At 35.0% G+C, this 9,872-nt stretch overlaps 1 pseudogene; it reads right to left on the bottom strand.

Moving 5' to 3' along the window:
• Positions 1-1,644: 1,644 nt before the first annotated feature.
• LOC130220173 (zinc-binding protein A33-like) lies at positions 1,645-9,174 on the bottom strand (annotated as a pseudogene).
• Between the last annotated feature and the right edge of the window lie 698 nt (positions 9,175-9,872).

The following is a 9,872-nucleotide window of genomic DNA, read 5'->3' on the forward strand; positions in this document are numbered from 1 at the left end:
TTGTTATGTAATTAAAAGGTTGTGAAGTAAAATGATTTATTTTTATTGAATCTATTTAAATGCATTTTTATCTAAGGTTTATTGTTAATTAACTTTAACAAACAGGAAGAGAGGGGATCATTTACTTGTGTTACAGATCAGGAGAAAGCACATTGTTTACCATACAATAACAGTGTTACTGTGACCTTTTATGTGAAGCTGCTTTGACACAATCTACATTGTATAAGCGCTATACAAATAAAGGTGAATTGAATTGAATTGAATTGTTACTTTGAAAATGTGAAATTAATCATTGATGTTGTATTACGTTTCCTTGTTTATGTTACTTGTAGGCACAAAAGAAAACTATTGTCTTTCTTTGTTAAGAACGGCATTACAGTATGTGCTATTACGCTTTTTAATCTATTTTATTTATTTCTTTTTGGTCAGTTTCGATGTTACTTTGGACTCATGGAGAAATAACGCAATAAATATTTGAAAATGTAACCTGTCTTGAGTAATTATTTAATATATATCTAAGAATATAAAAGGTGATTATATAAGGCAAATAACAATAACTTATTAAAAATAAGTAAAGTTTATGTATTATACAAGCATAAAACAGAGTACAGCAGTTGTCATAAACTTTATTTAATTCATTCATGTAAACTGAACATAAAGAGGTTAAGCTTAAACTAATGTTAACTTTTACGTTGGATTTATGTGATGAAATTGGATGGAAAATTGACATCCAATTGAATTACATAAAGTTTAACTTTTGGGGTTAAATATTTTTTTTGAGTGTAGTAACATTTATGAATGTCTCCAGTAGACCTAAAGAACGGCATTGATGCGTCCTGAAGTAAAGTGTAACGGCTATAAACACAGCAAGATTAAGTTATTGTATGCAGAGCCACAGACCTTTATCTATAAATAAAGCATAATTATGGAAACGGTGTTCATCATAAAAGCTACATCATGTTTGCTGGCCTCACGCATTACGAACCTGTCAGTCAGTCAGTCCGCATGTCACCTTAAAGGGTTAAACAAATACGCACAGCATTACTACGCTGACAGAAAAGTTCACTCTGTTACAATTCACTTACCTTTTACTATGTTTTGGTGCGATTATAACCCGCCAATAAAAAAAATAAATAAATAAAAACAACGACTAAATGTTATGAATGAGAAGCTGTAATGTAACCTTGGCGGGAATGAATTTTGGTGTGGCGCCCCACCATAGAAAAATTAATGTAGCGGAAACCATGACATTTATGGAGAGACAAATGTATAGAGATTTACATACACTGCAGTGTGCAGCAAGAATAACACGAGCACTTAAACATATACTGACCCTCTCAGTCAAGAAAAACACCCTAAGACGCTCAAATTTGAACAAATTGCCAAGATGGCGGGAGGAGACACATTGTATAAACAGTGGACAGAACAGAGACACTTCAGATTGTCCAGCAGAGACTTCTTTGAGGTTGCTCTGGACCTTCTCAGCTTTATGAAAATCTTCTGGTATTAAAAAACTCCATGGTTAATTAATAAAAAGGCCGGGAATTTTGACAGTGGTGGGTGGATAAGATCAATAATTATGCAAACAAAAATTATAATCTAAATTAGTAACGTTTTTAAAAATGCTTTTTGACATCTGATCTGCGCATCTCTACCGTTCCAAGTCTAGTTGACATACAACTCAGAAATCACTTTATAATATCATAAACATGTGGTTGTGACATAGCAAACCAAAGTCGTACCATAAAGTGGAATAGTGCAATGTCACAACTCTTCGATCAGACGATAAAAAGGTAAAACTGGTAAAATCTTAAAATCATTACTCCAGAAGAAAGGAAATACAGTGTCATTGAAAGTGGCTTTGAATGTGTAAAGAGGTGTGTTATTTCCAGAATCAGAGAAACACACTATTCCTTCATCACAGTCCAGCTCAACTCTCACACGCTCAAGTTTCTGTTTAATGGGAAAACCAAAGCGGTCATCCAGTCCGTACTGCACCCACCACACATCAGAGTTAAAGAAAACACAGCCCTTCCTCTGGTTTGATGCTGTCGTTACTCCGACGCTCCAGTACAAACTCTCCTTCACCTCCACATCCCAGCAGTGCTTTCCTGAGGTGAAACCCTCTGAACCCAGCACACATGAATACTCATCAAACCTCTCTGGATTATCAGGAAACGCTTGGCTGTTTAAGCTCCATTTCAGGCTGGTCAGATCATCAGACAGGAAGAGGTTTCGATGAGCCACATTTGGATCCAGAATTATTGGAGCTGAAGAGACACAAACAAAAGCTGCTTTAATTCTAATGTTCGTATTAAGAGTGAACTGTATGCAGATAATGAATTATGAACAGGACTGCATGATATTGGAAAAAAATTGACATTGCGATATTTTGTTTAGCTGCGATATGAATACAGTCTGAAGAAATAACTTCAATAGCTCTATTTGGAAAGAATTCACTGATTTAGACTGACTGGGATTATTCTGGAAGATTTGGGGGATTATTCTAGATTGTTACTGGGAAGATAGTAGTAAAATATATTACATCACAGTACTCAGCTACAGAAAATGAATAACTAAATGTAAAATAACACTGTAAAGTCTTTATTGTATAACTAATTCTATTAATACATCTTTATTAGGATTTACAAACAGTACAATTTCATGTGCCTGAAACTTTACACGGTCACAGGCCTTAAAAACACGCACAAACAATAAACGTTCACTCCATTATGGTTAAACTCTTCAGTGACACCAAAAATCTTCATGTGTTCTGAAATGTGGCTCCTGGAACATATAAACTCAACATTGCACTTTCTGCGATGTGACTATTGCAGATTCGCACATTGAGATATTGTGCAACCCTTATTATGAACACTTGATCATCCAAAGCTCTTCGGCAGCTGCTGTAAAGATAAATTTATCTGTCTATTCTATCTAGTTACATATCTTTCTCTATATACAAATACACTTTTTTTTTTTACTTTTCATCAGCACCAAGGCCCACAGCAACCTGCAAGTCTTTATTTTACAAATTATATAGATCATCCAGTACTGCATGTCTGGTGCAGTCAGAAGACAATTGCTTGTGATATCATGTCATTTGGTTTTTGATTGTCAGGTTGTTGTAGGCCTAGTTATAATGATATTTATACATGATCAAACTAGTGTTAGTCCAGCAGCAGAGTAACAGCTCGTGCAAGGGATGAGACGGACAAAAGTAAACAATGCATGCCCTTCTTTTACTTATTTTTGTGTGGTCAGGTTCACAGTGCAAACAGCTCCCAGGTAGAATACCTTGAGTGAACATAAAACAAAGCCGAAATAAAACTTTCTTTCTCTGCTTCAGCTGTACAGCGAGCTCACATCATCCAGCAGGTGTGTCATACTACACTACCCACAATACACTTCGCTATGGACTACAATTCCTGTAAATAGCAGTCTTAAAGCGGCCACTTTCTATTTCCCCTCTCCTGCAACACTAGTGTGCAACTTAAGCAAAACTGATACTAAAATTGTTTTACATTTGGTTTTGTAGTTCGGGCCTAAATAAATGTTTGTTGCAGTTTTAATCATTTTAAGTTCATTTGATTGACTATATATAAGCCAGTGGATATTATTAATGCATTTATTGGGTAAAATTCTACTTTTTACTGTCATTCAATGTGTTTAACAATGCATTAAATGTCATTCAATGTCATTAACAATGCACTGTCACTTTAATTGAGTGTGAGCGAGCAGTGCGGCAAAAATAGACCCCAATAGACCCATTATTATTATAATTATTATTAATCTGTTAACATGGACGCATAAAAAAACGCGCTGCTTACGCTCTGCTTATGCTTGTGGTGTGAAACAGGCTTTATATAGTCACAAAATTTGGTTTGATTTCATCGTGTTTTATAGGGGTGTGACAAGATCTCGTATGACAAGATCTCGCGAGATTAAATCACGGCAAGATTTCTCGTCGAGGTGATAAGTTGTCTTGTGAGTTGTGATGTTATGATGGAGCGTGAGGGTGAAATTAGCATTGACGATTGAAGGCAGGAATGGATTTGATCTGCAAATAAAGTGCTTTGCACACACCTGGCAACCCAAGCTGGCCTCAGAGTTGCGCTTGTCACTCAGTGTTCAGCAAGTTCAGCAAGTGCTGCATCCAACATAGGCTACAACTACAGCTTCACACATTATGGTTCATATCCATGCAATGAAAAAGCACTTAAGATATGCTGAAAGTCATAATCGTGGTAAACACAAATGGAATTAAGACATTATTCCTACTTTAGTCGCATTGTTGAAGCGAAGATATGCAAACGCCATAATTAAACTATTAACACCGTGAAGGACTTTTAGCCACATTTTGCGACAGGACCTACACACCTAGCAAGTCAGTAAAGCACCACAGATGCACAAATCTCTAATAAGCCTGCGCAAACAAACACACATACTCACTGAATGAACTCCTGGAGACTCATCGTCACATCATCACGGAAAACACGTTTATGCTGTCTGGGAAAAGCTGTTTTTTTTTTTTTTATTCTGCGTGCGGTATCAAACTTCATTAAATCAACTCTCTCCTATCAGTCCTTACTTCATATTCGCATGATCGCATCCAGTAGCTCAGAGTGAGTCACGGGGCCTGAATGGAATCTTGCTAAATGACAGTGAAACTCATTTATTAAATTAAAAATTAAATATTAAAAATTAAAAAAAAAATTTTTAAGTTTAGTGTGTGGAAATAAGTTTGGTATATCATGTGAAATTGTACAGGGGAGAAGACAGTCAGTAGAGTTTATAGCTAAATATTTAGCAGTGTTTACTTGTCCTTTATGACAGAATTCATTTAAATACAAATAAAATACGATTCATCAAAGTTTTTAAAAAGAACCTAAATTGTTTTTTATTCAACTAGAGAAAAAAAACATTCACAAAATACAAATCTATTTTCCATTCATATATTAGCAAATATTTGCTAATATTTAAAATTATATATATAAAAATATTATTTTCCGTTCACATAGGCTATTAGCAAAATATTTAGCACTGTTTGCATGTCCATTACTGCGTATAATTTATTAAAATAGAAGTAAAATAACATTCATTACAAGTTGATTTAAAGAAAGCACCTAAACAGTTTTGCGATTTGTGTTTTTTTCCAGCTGAATAAAAGACTTTTTTTCCATTCATATATTTCATCATTAAGGATTTCTTAAAAATAGTGTAAAAATCCCATCTCGTGAACACTATCTCGTCTCGTGCAGTAGGCATTTCGTCACACACCAAGTGTTTTATAATGTTTGTCAAAGTTAATCATCTGTATGCATTTTAATGTCAGTTTAAACTCCAGCTGTAATATTTTATGCACATGCACATCTGAATACAGGATACACGCCAAATCCAAATTTAAGCATTTGCATGAGTGGATTATGCATTTGCTGCGAACATGTGTCATTAACCTCAAACCTAAAACAAATTCTAAATCAAAATTCGCATGAGCTGAAAAACATCCTGCAAGTAATGTAAAACAAGTGACATTTGGTGTGAAGTTTTAAATTATTGATGGGTCATTCTGAAACAGTGGTGGTATACATTATATTATGACAGGATACTAGAATCTGTAAGGAATTAAATTATTGAATTATTAAAATTCGATCCGCTACATCCGAGATGCATTTTATCAATCAAATAATTTAATGGACCGGACTCAATTATTCTGGATATACTATGTTTCCCACACCTAAAGACATTAAGGAACAGTTTCTTACACATCTCATCCCTCCTGTTGTGTTTTGATTTTTGATTGTTGCAGCTATGAAAAAGCTGAAATCATTCAGTGTAGTGATATGGAGCTGTAATGCGGTCAAAACCTGCCAGAACTACTTTAGCTGTGTGTTTATCTGACAATAACGGCGCACTGTAACATGCGCAACAGCCAATCAGAACCAAAACACTTCTGTAGTATAAAGTTGTATAAAGGGAACCACTGTGTGTGTGAGCAGATCTGTAGTGTAGACTCTTACAGTAGTGGACGATGTCCTGCATCTTCCTCCAGACTCTGTACTGCAGGTTCCCCAAGTACTGAGACACATGAATCAAAGCTCCAGAAGGCGTCTGTGGATCCGGCTGTGAGATCTGGACTCTGGAAGAACATTCAGGAGTCAGAACTGCAGTGACTTTGGCTTCAGAAGCAGAGAGAGCAGCAGATCACTCACCTTTCCATTTTAACCCGAAATTTCTGCAAAAGAAAGACAATTGATCGTTCAGAAATTTCCCAATATATCAAATCACTAATCTGAAATTTGACCAGACCTTCAGAAAGCAGACGTCACTGGCTTTCAGCATCTCCTCCGTGTCTCTGATTGAGTCTGAAAGAGTTGAGATGTGTGTGTTCATTTCCTCCAGCTTCTCCTTCATCACCTGCTTCTTCTGCTTCTCTTCCTCCCTCAGTGCAGTGATTGTATTTTTTTCTTCATCTCTGAGAAACTGATGAAGCTTTCCAAACTGCTGTTAATCCGACGCTCAGTGTGATCGGCTTGATCCTGAAAGTAAATTAAAGTTACGTTCATCTAAAAGGGAATGTTCCCCCAAAAGTGAAAATTATGTCATTGACTCCCCTTCACTTGCTAAAACCTATTTCAACTATATTTTTCTGTTGAACAAAACAGAAGATATTTTGAAGAATGCTGGTAGCTGGCACCCATTGACTTCCATAGCATGTAAAATATATATTATAGACTTTAATAGGTGCCACAGAGCAGCCTTCTTCAAAATTTACATGAAGTTTAATGAAGACCGATAATCAATATCATTTTAGGCATAACTGAACTGAAATGTCAGAACTAAAACCCATGACATCAAAGATGCTTGCATAAAGCATCTGCTAAATGAATAAATGTTTCCACTTAATAAAAAAAATATTATCTCAAACTAAGAATGTAAGAATGAACCACAAACTTACTTTAATTAGGATTTGGTCATTTGAAAAGATTTGATTTATTTGTATAGTTTGCATTCACAATGTTTATTTTTTTTAAATGGATGAACTCTAATTGTGGAATCACAATCATAAATCAAATTGAAACTAATTTTGGGTTAAGTAAAACGTTTCATTTCTGGGTCAAACCAACTCAGCCATTCTTTCTCACTAAACTCATGAATGTCAGAAGAATCAGTCCTCACCTTTATGTGTTGAAACGTTTTCTCAAAATGTTCTTTTATTGTTTCTTTATGTCGGAGTTCCTCTTGTAAGGCCTTCAGTGATGAACTGAATTCCTTCTAAAATTTAAAACGAATATATTATGCACAGTAAACAATTTGTTCATATATTTCATGAGAAAATATCATAAGCATAAAAAAAAAATCAATACTTTATATTTATGCAGGGTTCCCATTTAAAAGCATATCAAAACATTCACTGCTTTTACTGACTAAAAATCTTATTTTCTATGACATCTAATAAATGGAATCTGTTGCGCTTTGCATAATATTAGAAACAAATGCACAAAAGCACGCACATCAATCTAAAGCATGAGAATAAAACGTCACATGCTTTGTTTTAAGTTAATAAATGTATTGTTGGAGCTTTGCCATTGCCACTTGCATAATATTAAAATGGTTTTTGCTTAAATATAATTTTGCAGCACTTTAATAACTACTAATACTACAACTGATTAGGGTTGCATGATATTAGAAAATTATTATTAGGGTTGCATGATATTAGAAAACATTGAGATATTTTGTTATTCTGTGATATATATTGCGATATACTCTATCTATACAGTTTCACCAAATGACTGAATAGCACTATTTGGAAAGAATTTATGGTCACACTTTATTTTATAACCAGTAACTATAATCTTTTAAACATAAACCACTTTTTTACCCTTTTATTAAGGTAGTTAAGGCATTGGGTAGGCTTAGAAATGTAGAACAAGATCAGACAGAATAGTTAGTTTATAAGCACTAATAAGCAGCCAATATCTTAATAACACGCATGCTAATAAGCAACTAGTTAATAATGAGAATTGGTGCCTGAAGTGTTAGCAAATGTATTCATTTTGATTGGCTGTGATGATTCTGTAAAGGAAAGAATCGTGCATAAAAATGTAATAAACTACAAGCATAGACGAACACAATAAAGCAAAGATAAAGGTGAAATAAACTGTGTGCTTTGTGGTTTTGTACATGTAAATGTTAAAATAACACTGCAACTGAACATTGCATATCTATGCGATGTGACTATTGAGGATGTACACATTGCAGTATCGATGCTGAAACGGTATATTGTGCAGCGATGCAACTGATAATTTATTTATCACTGCTTTTGGAAAAAAAAAAAAAACCTTACTATTTGCATAAAGCGCTCCCTCTCCAATTTTTGATAGCTTAATAGTAGTTTAACAACCTTTATTGTCTGTTTCCACTGAGCGGTACGGCACGGTACACTTTTATGGCTGTTTCCACTGTCAAAAGGTACCTAAAAGCTAACCGTACCGTAGCACTTTTTGGTGGTACTAAAAGGCTGAGCAATTGGTTTACAGAGATTGTAAAAAAAGTGTTGTACAATAGATTTTGGACAACTTTAATGAAAAATTTTAAACCACTTCAAGTGTTGACTACAGTACATTACCCCTGTATGCTAGCATACAACAACTACAACTATACAACAACTAGACACTGAACTTTTAATTTCTAAAATGGGAACCCTGATTACACACAACTTATTTGATATAATTCCAACTCAAGAGTTAAATCTCTTACCTTATATGATGAAGCCACTTCACCGACGGGTCTGAATGTGTGTCCGGTGTGCATCTGTGAAGTCATACACACTAAACACGCCGGCTGTTTGTCCTCCAGGCAGAAGAGTTTGAGCGTCTCACCGTGTAAACTGCACGTCTCCTCTGACCTTGATAAACTCTCGCTTTCCTCTTTTTGAAATGACTCGCACAAGTTTTTCAAAGCAAGATTACGAGTAGGTTCATGCGCTGATAACATCCTACAGACGGGACACTCCCGAGCTTTCTTGACTTTCCAGAACTGCTCAAGACACTCTTTACACACACTGTGACTGCATGATAAAATAACAGGAGCTTTGAAAATATCACGACAGATAGGACAAATATAATCATACTCAGCTGGAGAAGCCATTTTCACTGTTTAACAACAGCTACTTCCTACTTTCAGTTTCTGTATGATCGGGTTACCTGGGGTTTCCCTAAAAGCACACGGTCACTCATGCCTGCTTTCAGTGAAACTGCACATATACTTTCTCAAAAACGTTTCTTTACAGTATTAATCCATTCATTTACCATGAGGATTATTTTTATTGCACATCAAGATATGGCAGTCAGTTTGAAGATAAAGGAGCTTATTAAAATCTCTTGCTGACATCTTTGTTTATGGTTTAGTTTATGTTTATGAACATCCTTGTTTATGATTTACATCCGATGTCGACGTCAGGATTTCTTAAAGGAACAGTTCACCAAAAAAGAAAATTGACCTTTTGCTCACACTGAAGTGGTTGTAAACTTTGAGTTTAAAACAAGATATCCTGAAGAATGTAGGAAACAAACAGCCGTTGACATTCATAGTAGAAACAAAAAATACTATGGAAGTCAATGGCTGCTTTTCAGCATTCTTCAAATCGTGTTCAACAGATAAAAAAAAAACTCAAGATATTTCTAGGTGAACGATACTTAAAAAAAAAAAAGTTTAATTGCACTCAGCCAAGTTCAGTCTTGTAGAGCCACAGTATTGCAAGACTTATGACCCAACCTTGATAAAAACTTACCTGCCTGTACATTTATAGCAGTCTTTAGACATTGATTAGCTCGCTGTTTGATTTCATGGGATTATGGTTGAAGGGAACC

Source organism: Danio aesculapii, unplaced genomic scaffold, assembly GCF_903798145.1.
Source record: "Danio aesculapii unplaced genomic scaffold, fDanAes4.1, whole genome shotgun sequence".
In the NCBI taxonomy this organism is placed as follows: domain Eukaryota; kingdom Metazoa; phylum Chordata; class Actinopteri; order Cypriniformes; family Danionidae; genus Danio; species Danio aesculapii.